This window comes from Phasianus colchicus, chromosome 3 (assembly GCF_987193195.1).
Source record: "Phasianus colchicus chromosome 3, bPhaCol1.hap1.1, whole genome shotgun sequence".
Classification (NCBI taxonomy): domain Eukaryota; kingdom Metazoa; phylum Chordata; class Aves; order Galliformes; family Phasianidae; genus Phasianus; species Phasianus colchicus.
The window spans coordinates 5,950,660-5,960,795 of NC_143438.1; the positions used below are offsets into that span (position 1 = coordinate 5,950,660).

At 38.7% G+C, this 10,136-nt stretch overlaps 1 long non-coding RNA gene across 1 annotated transcript; it reads left to right on the forward strand.

Moving 5' to 3' along the window:
- Nucleotides 1-560: 560 nt before the first annotated feature.
- LOC149918380 (uncharacterized) lies at nucleotides 561-2,493 on the forward strand. Its single transcript, XR_016465411.1, has 3 exons — nucleotides 561-583; nucleotides 1,228-1,292; nucleotides 2,210-2,493. It is a non-coding gene; the product is annotated as an uncharacterized LOC149918380 (long non-coding RNA).
- The last annotated feature ends 7,643 nt before the right edge of the window (nucleotides 2,494-10,136 follow it).

Here is a 10,136-nt window from a genome sequence, read left to right on the forward strand (position 1 = left end):
CTCTTCTTGCAGTCAGACCCTGCTGACACCATTCTGCTTGCACATGGAGATTTACCCTTACATGTATAGAGCGGAGCACGAGAGCAGCACACTTCCAAGAAGCTCCAAACCTTGTGTAGTTTCTATGGTGGGAGAAGAAAAGCACTGTTGTATGTAATCCTCCTCAAATGTTAAAAGAATCCAGCCAAAAATGCTGGATACTACTTGTTTAAATGAAATAATTGGTCACAGAATTATACCCCTACTCTTCGTTTCCTAATTACACCTCTAAAACGCAGCTTATATTCACATGTATCAAATCATACAATCACAAATACCCTCAGGCTGGAAAGGCCTCAGAGGTCACCTAGCCAAACCCCTAATGGCAGCCAGCTCCCTCTGCTTCCTGCTGTCTGCTTTCCCCCCAGCAAGGTAGCATGGTTACTGAAACAGCTGTGAAACTGCTAACACACCTGCTTTACCTAAATCATACAGATGGGAGCTGTCAGCCCATTACTGCCCTTATTTTTCAGACACAGCACCTCAACAGGGGCACGCATATGGCTGTGCAGAGGCTGCTCACAAAATGATGTTGCTGCTCTGGGTGAGGGCATACTGCTAAATCCCCAGCTGCTTGATGGGTGAGGGTGTTGCTTGGTACAGAGATTGCATTAGGTCTCCTTAAACATTAGTTAATTATAACATTCCTGCAAAGACCTTGGATAAATATCATTCATTTTTCTTAATGAAGCTAACGAGGTTAAAAAGTTGGGGAATGTGGTGAAGGCCACACAGCAAGCCTGGCCCAGTATCAAAACTGGATTTATACAGCATAGGCTTGGGCTAACTGCTCCAGCCCTTCTGTGGCTCAGATTATTAAGCTGTCCACCTTGGAAGCCTGAGTGATTTAAGCTGATGAGGGTCCAGGTATACAAGGCTGAGTGAAGCAGTGGTTTAGATATCAGTGCAAGTCCTTCAGTTGGGAAATATTTTTTCCTCTGGAACAAGTGTTCCTTAGTCTTTGTTGGAACTTTCATTTACCCTCCTTCATCCCATGTCTTTATCCACTGCATATACAAACATACACGTTTTGCTTGGATATCAAATTATTATTATTATTATTATTTAAGATAAACAAGAAGAGCTTCATTCTCAGTTTTATATGCTGTTGCAACTTCATTTTATTTAGTCCCATGTGCAGACCCTTCAATAATAATGACTAAAGCCATTTTCCTTTTTATTCTGCAGGCTATTTAGGAACTATGTGGAACTGCAACCACAGCTATCCAGACAGCTCCCGCTGCACACATGTGGTAATATTTACCAAACCTCCTGATTCATTAAGTATATTTCTAATTCCTAAGAGGTTTATTAATATTCCTCTGTGGTATCTTCATATTGATTATAATTTCAAAATTCTCCACTGGAGATCAGTGTGCATCCACTAAATTAAGTGATAGTTGATGGAAACACTTTGTTTTCTGCAGCCATTGAAGTAATGGAGAGATCCTAATCTCTCCTCACTCAAACTCTAGAGCTGGCAGATTCTGTGTTGTACTGCAATAAAAATAACAGGAGAGTAAAATTGGGTCATTAGCTAGTTAGCAACAGTAAATGCTCTATGTAAAATCTTACAGCATAGTGGTCAGTCTGACAAAGAAGCCATTATTTTCTGCCTTAAGTCCTGCAAAACTTAGATCCAGTCTTCTCTTAACTTTGGAATGTTAAGAATATTGCTCTCTTGACCTGGTGTCCCTGAGAATTATGGACCTTGTTGAGAAATAATCGTCTCAGGCTGAACAAGAAAGGTGTATTTGAAGTTTTCGGGCAGAAGGCAGTACTGTCATGACCCAGTTGAAACTATAGACTTCTTATGGTAACAGAATCCATGCTTCAGCTGCCAAAGTGGTGCCAGACAAGCAGATTACTGTGGGTTTGTTTTTGCTTATACACTTCTAAAGAAAGTTGACACAAATATTTTTTCTTCCTGTCCCTTTGACTGGCCAAGCTCCATAGTGACTGCTAGATGTAGGCTTGGAAGTTAGGGTCTGTGGCTGTGCTATCGTTCATACCTCTCTCTCAGGTTGTCCTTAACACTATTTGAAAAATATTCTTTGGATTCATATGTAGCAAGTTAGTTCCTAAGCTAGAGACCTCTAATAGAATATCACAACACTATTTTGTACTGTTTCTTTTACGTAGCTGAAATATCTATTTTTTATATTTTCAGACACCATTAAACTCATCTAGTCACATCTACAAAGGAGCCCCTTGTCGTTCTACCACATGTTCTGATAAAACACCTGGGTAGGATCTCAGACCTGACTGAAAGCAAGCTGGATCTTGGTGGAACAAGGTCTGGCTATAGGACTCATTTTTTCAGAGTCAACCTAGAGAGATGACACCTTGAGGGAATTATGTATGACTTCTCTTTTTGATGAAGCCTTTTCCAAAAATTTTAGAGCAGCTTGTGGCAAACATCTTCAATGGAATGTGGCACGTAATTCTTATCTTGCCAAGATACTACACTACATTAATATAGCTAAGATTAAAACAAGATAAGGCAACACAATTGCTAAATGTTTAAAATTCTGAATTAAAATCACATTTTTAAAATTTCTCTCTCTCTCTCTATTTTTTTTAAGTAGACTTTGCCAAAGAAACAAATATATTTCAGGTTCTTCAACAGTTGATCAAAGTGACAGGAAATTCACCTATACTTGCTATGTTCATACAATATCCATTAGCACTTCAGTGAGATTATAAATGTGACAGTCAAAAAACATTTATCTACCTGCAATTCTCTTCAGCATTTATTTGCCAAACCCAGTGTCGTTCAAATCAGTAGGTTTTACTACCATGTCAAATCAAGGACTTGAAAATTGGTTCCTTCCTAAGGTCTACAGGAGCGTGCTTTAGAAGGGGAGCAGTAGCCATTCCCCAGCTTCCACTAATTCAGTATCATAGCCAGACTTTACAAAAGACTGTGGCATTTTTCTGACACTGACCTTAGGATCACGCATCCTAACTGTATCATGACCTACTGGAAAACCTGGCTAAGTTCACCTGCAAATGTGCTAAGATCAGCTGATACTCTATGAGCACAAAATAAAACCCAGAAGCAACAAAAGATCAACTGAAGGTAGGTAACTCGTTTCACTCTTTCAGTAGAACCTTGCTCTGACAACAGCATTACAAATCAACATGGAATGACCTATTAATATTCCCTCTACCTTTCACTGAACCTGACAGCCATTATATGGAGTAAGCCTCCAAAACGTGTTTGCATGCAAACATCCTCCCTGGTAGGGAATTTTTCCACATATGCATATAGTTAGAAGTGTCTGTACAATAAATCTGTGGACTGATCTAAAACATTTTTCCAGAAGTACATACAATCATTAGACCTTGATACATGCAGGTAAGGTGGCAGTCTGGTGGATTTTTTGGAGGCTAACAATATTTGTCTTGAAGCAGAAATCACGGTGCTTTCCATCTGGTTCCACAGCAGGAATAGGAAAGAATGTATGTAAAGAAAAACCAAATTCTGTAAAAATGAAATAAGCTTGTACGATCTGTAGATGACCCTGCAGGATTTGGGAGAGATGTAGAACTGAGCATTTGTTTTATGTGCAGAGTTTATGCACACATTTGTCTTTGGATATAACAAAGTCATATTCTGTTAAGGCTACAGTTTCAGTTCCCAAAAGTATTAGAAGATATAATGTTAAAATTCTTCTTGCAGAAACAGCAACATATGCAGTATTGATTTTTTCACAAACCTCCACAACTAGTTCTACAATCCTTTAGATTTATCACAAAACATAAAAACTAGGGCCATCTCCTTACAGAAAACACAACAAATAGAAACACTACCAGTATATTTTTTAGGTGGGATTTCTACCATCTAGGGGCTTTTATTCTACTGTCATTTTAAGGTATGTATATTGTGGTATATGACAAGGTTTTCAGAAGAGATAGACAGGGAAGGAAGGGCAGGGGAGTTGCCCTCTTGCTAATAATGGATAGATTCTGAAGAGATGCCTCTGTAAAACAGCCATAAGCAGATTAAAAGTCTGTGGGTGAAAATCAAGGACCAAATCAGTAAAGACATCTGGTGATTGGGTTCTACTACAGGCCACCTGATTAAGGGGGTCCAATAGATAAAGCTTTCTTGCTCCATCCTCAAGAAGCATCACACTCACAGGCCCTCATCCTGATGGGAGAATTCAACCACCTGGACATCTGCTGGGAAAGTAACAAGGTGAGTAGAAAGGAATCCAGGAGACTCTTAGAGTGCACTGAGGAAACCTTCCTGGTCCAGGTATTAAACAAACTGATCAGAGGTGAAACATCAGTGCACCTGGTGTTCACCAGTGCAGAGGAGATCATTAAAGAATTTAAGATAGAGTCAGTCTGGGATGTAATGAATGTGCCCTGGGTGAGTTCCTTATCTATAGAAATATGGGCTTGGTAAAAAGTGAGGTCATGTATGTCTTTATTCAGAAGCTAGAAGGCCTCTGAATGGTGTTAGGACAAAACCTTTAGAGTAAGAAAATGTCTCCAGGAAATCACCATTGGAGAACACCGAATGCTATCACAGGCCTCTCAGGTAGAATTTGTATCTCTTAATAGTAGATTCCTTTTACTCTTCTTTAAAAAAAAAACAAAACAAACAAATAAACAAAAACTTATAGGTTTCATTTCAGAAGGTAAAGAACCATTTGAAATTCTCATTGGATGAGAAAATCAAAACAGAAATATATTTAAACAAAATAATTAAGTATTTACTAGATATGAGGGATCAAAATTTAGAAAAACTGTGTGAAGTAAAAAGGTGTCTGGAGGGGACATGTAAGAACAGCCAGTTAATGCTGTCATGTTCACAGGCTTTGAAGATTCTTCACTTGTAACTCAGAACAGTTAACAGCTCTATCTCAGATTTTGGTTTTACAGGATTAATAAAGTCGTTATTAAATCAAATGCCCACAATTTCTATTATTGTTCATGTAGGTACAAAATTTTCACACTTGTCTATACATGGCAGAGAGTAAAGCTGGAGCACAGAAAAATTTACAGACTAATTTACATTTCCATTCTTCTTGTGATCATCAATATTTGTAATAAGAGAATGGATTTCCTTCTACCAATACTATTTAAAATGAAACTATTTAAAAGAAAAAAGTAGCAGAGACATTTCTGGCATGTATCTGACCATGCAGGAAAGATTTTATGAAAGATAAATTGACTACCAGGGGAAGAAGAACTGCAGGATTCATCTACATATGTACTCAAGAGCCCTAACAGTACAATACAATGCAACCTGATAACACTGTTTCTTGCAGAACATTTTACAAGCCAGCATGCTTTTTTTTCAGCATGATAAGGAAGAAAAGAAACTAAAAAACTGAGAGTTTCTGTTCTACAATCTTAATTGTAGCCTGATTCTCCCTCTCCTACATGAGATACCTTTTATTGTAAGATTTATAGAAATATTACAAATTAAAACTTAATGTAATTGCCCCTCTCACAACAAATGACATTTTAATATTTGTAATACAAACTCCTCCTCTGCCAAATACCAATTTAAAAAAAAAAAAAAAGAAAAGAATCAGCAGGTTTATAAGTTTAAGTAGAGTGACAGTATTGTCAAAAGACAATCCTGGAGAGGGCTACCAAGACAATAAAGGACCTGGAGCATCTCCCGTATGAGGAAAGGCTGAGAGACCTGGGCCTGTTCAGTCTGGAGATGAACAGGCTGAGAGATGGTCAATGTTTATGAATATCTAAAGTGTGAAAGTCAAATGGATGAGTCCAGGCTCTTTTCAGTGGTGTGAAGTGACAGGACTGGGGACAGCGGGCACAAACTAGAACACAGGAAGTTCCAAACGAATATGCAAAAGATTTTCCTTACTGTGAGGGTGACAGAGCACTGGAAGAGGTTGTCCAGAGTGCCGTGGAGTCTCCTTCTCAGGTGATAACCAAAATCCACCTGGACACTTCCCTGCTCAACCCACTGTAGGGAACCAGCTTTAGCAGGGGGTTTGGACTCCATGATCTCCAGGGTTCCCTTCCAACCCCTATGATTCTAAGATTCTATAATTAAGGAGAACTGGTCCTAAAATCTGTGGAACCCCACTAGGGGCCAGTCACCAGCCTGATGCAACCCAAACTTGGGTTTACTTATTATAGAATCATAGAATGCCTTTGGTTGGAAGAGACCTCAAGGATCAACAAGCTCCACGCCCTGCCACATGCAGGGCCACCAACCTCCATATTTAATGCTAGACCAGACTGCCCAGAGCCCCATCCAACCTGGCCTTGAACACCTCAAGGGACGGGGCATCCACAGCCTCTCTGAGCAGCTGTTCCAGCACCTCATCAACTGTCTCTCTAAAGAAGTTTCTCCTGATATCCAACCTGAATCTTCGTAACTCGAAACCATTTCCCCTTGTCCTGCAGTTATCTACCCTTTCAAAGAGTTGATTCCCCCCCTGTTTGTAGGCTCCCTTTAGGTACTGAAGGCTGCAATGAGCTCACCCCGCAGCCTTTTCTTCTCCAGGCTGAACAAGTCCAGCTCCCTCAGCCTGTCTTTGTAGGGGAGGTGCTCCAGTCCCCTCATCATCTTTGTGGCTCTCCTCTGGACCCTCTCCAACAGCTCCCTGTCTTTCTTGTATTGAGGGCCCAATTGAGAGCCCAATACCTCTTTTTGCCTACACAAAATCAATGCCTAGTGTAACACATTATACAGTATACTTGATGTTATTCCTCTTTTTCAGTCATGAAACTATATTATGTCAGCCATTTGTGATGACTAGGCACTTCTGGTGATGACAGTGCCATGACATTTCCATGATGACTGTGCCCTCAACTTTGTAAATCCCAGAAGCTTAGGTTACAGACAGAGGACTTAGGAAATGAGTAAGAAATCTCTAAAGGAGAAAAGCTGTGATTAGATGCAAATATATTCATTAGAGAAGAGATTGAACACAAACACATCTTCCATTTTGTAATGAATTTTTAAACACAGAAATGTACTGAAGGTGTGCAATTTAATGTATTTGACCTTTTAAGGAGTTGCTAGCAGTGTTTGCTACCAAAGGTTTTCACGACTGTATTATTTTTTGTCTGTTTAAGAATGTTTACTTCAAACAACTCTTCAGATGTATAGGATTTTTTATTAACAATCATTTCTTTCTTCTTTGCTGCCATTATTCTCTGCAAACATAGCTACTGTTTGTGAGTATTAAAGACATAAGAAAACAGTACCTTGGGATAGCTGACAACCTCTGCACAGAACACATGGACTGTGCCTGCTGTAAACATCTGTATAGATTTCCACACATTTTTCACCTTACAGCACACATTTCTTTTTAATACCTTGAAATATACAGTCATAGAATAACCCCTCTCACGTTTCTTCCCCTAAGAAATCATTTAAGCTTTGTGAAGAATTTGAATGCCTTTTACCAAAGCAATTTCATCTGTTTTCCAAGTATTCATTACTAGCCTGTGTTTAATAAATATGACAAGCTTAATTAAAATATCTGCAAAATGCAGTGAATTGATAAAATAGCTATAATGAGACACTGAACAAGAATTTAAGCTTCAAATTTCCTACGGACCACAAGATTCCTTGCTACACACATACATACCTCATTCCTTCAATTAAAAAAATATATATATATATTTATTTTTATGTATTTGTTTTAGAGATGGTAACAAGAAAATGAAGAGGAGAAACTTAATTAGATTTTGAAATCAGTAAGAAAAACACCTGATGTTGAATATTTCCTTAAATATGAAGTATGAACTTAAGGTCACATTTTTTCCATATCACCTCTATCCCATTATGAAATTGAGAATTTCAAGTAGCAATATGCATTCCTCCTTCTGATAAGAGCACAGCTAAGACTGAAATCCTCTCAAAGAAGCAAGAATGTCAGCATTGACCTCTGCCTGCCTTCAGCTAATATCACATCCACTCTCCCAACCCCGTAAATTTTCCTACTTGCTTTTCCTCTTCTCTCAATCTTTACATATATACCAGAAATTATCTGACCAAAGAGTACTTAACATAGGGAGAACAACGATCTTTAGGAAGTGAAGCAATTATTCTAAAACTCAGGACAAAATCTCCATGTGCTATTTCAGGATACTATCAAACACTACATTCTAGAACAAAAGCATATTTACCACAATCCTTGAAAATACTTACCTTCTGAAATGTGCTCGAAACCTCCACTCACACTTCACTGCTTTTTCCAGTGTATTTGTAATTTAAAAAAAAAAAAAAAAAAAAAAATCCTCTTATTTTTACAGATGCTAGTTCTCAAAGCGGTTAAGAAAATGTTTTTTCAGTGGTGCATTTATCCATAGAATTACAAATATGCAAATAAACGGGGTTCTTCTTTCCCCTGTTTCCCACTTGTTAGCAGTAAAATTGCAGCTTCCTGATGCCAATTTCACTCTTTATTACTTTTTATTTAACAATGTGTTATACAAATATAATTTTTAAAACAATACCTGTAATTACCTAGTCCAGTAGTGAGTTCCACTGTGGCATGCCTAAGTAAATTCTTGAAACTTGTTCTACTTTATACTAAAGAATGCAATCAGTTGAAATCAGGATTTTATGCAAAATAGCTCACTGATCATAGCAGACTGTAGTCATTAAAAATAAATTAAGAGATAAAACCAAATTTATGGGAAAATAAGCAACATGTACAGACTTTTTAATCACTCCATCTTCCTTTTTTGGAGTTATGTTCAGTATGCCTCAGAAAGAAGCATACTTTTTCTTGTATCTTAGACAGAACGTTAAAGTGAAGTTCTTATAGCAGTAAATGCATCCTATGTGTCAAAATGGGCAAATACTTAAATTATTGTAAAACTCCATTTGGAAAGGACTATGCCCTACAACTTTGGAAATCAATCTAACTGTGGCCACCATCCCTAAATGAGAACTGGACTGAAACTGGACAGAAGAAGCTGGCACAACTTCCCAGATCCTCAAATGTACAGCAGTGCTAACAGGAGTCTATTCAAAATATTTTCCCCCTTATTTGTCTTTACTCTTAACATCAATAGTTTTTTAGCTCCGAAAAATGCTAATACTCAGCCAGCACAAGCTCACTCTACCATTTCAAATTTATACAAAATTTTTGTCAGTCTGTCATAGCAGATGTCAGATTGTTATCATTCATAGAATCATAGAATCACCAAGGTTGGAAAAGACCTCCAAGACCATCCAGTCCAAACGTCCATTTATCACCAGTATTTCCCCATCAAACCACATTGCTTAGTACCATATCTAAATATTACTTGAACTCTTCCAGGGATGGTGACCCTACCAGCTTCGTAGGCAGCCTGATCCAGTGTCTGACCACTCTTTCAGAGAAGACGTTTTTCCTAATATCCAACCTCAACCTCCTCTGGGACATCATGAGGCCATTCCCTCTCATTCTATTGCTACTTACACAGGAGAAAAGGCCAACTCCCACTTTGCCACAACCTCCTTTCAGATAGTCTTAGAGACTAAAAAGGTTTCCTTTGAGCCTCCTCTCCTCTAGACTAAACAACCCCCGTTCCCTCAGTCCCTTCTCATAAGACTTGTGCTCCAGAACGCTCACCGCCTTCACTGCCCTTTTCATCTTTCACCAACCAAATAAACCTTGTCTCTAGAAAATTCAGCTAGTGACATAATCACAGTTACGTGTGATTCAGATCAAACTTACACTGCTAGAAGTACTGTGTCCAAGTCTGGGGCCTCAGGCACAAGAAGGACATGGACCTGTTGAGGTGGATCCAGAGGAAGGTGCAAGGATGATCAGAAAGCTGAAGAACTTCTCCTATGGAGACAGACTAAGGAATTGGGGCTGCTGAGGCCAGAAAAGAAAGGGATTTGGGGACACTTCTTGGTAACAATGCAAGAAAACTGTGAAAGGATTCTTTGTCACAGAGTGTGGCGATAGGACAAAGAGTAGTATTAGCTCAAATTGGGTAGGATTAGATTAGATATCAGAAGGAAATTTTTCACTAGGAGAGTGGAAAGGTACTAAAACAAGTTGTCCAGAAAAGCTGTGGATGTCCTATTCCTGGAGGTGTACAAGGCCAAGTTGAATGGGGCTCTGGGCAACCTGATCAAGTGGATAACA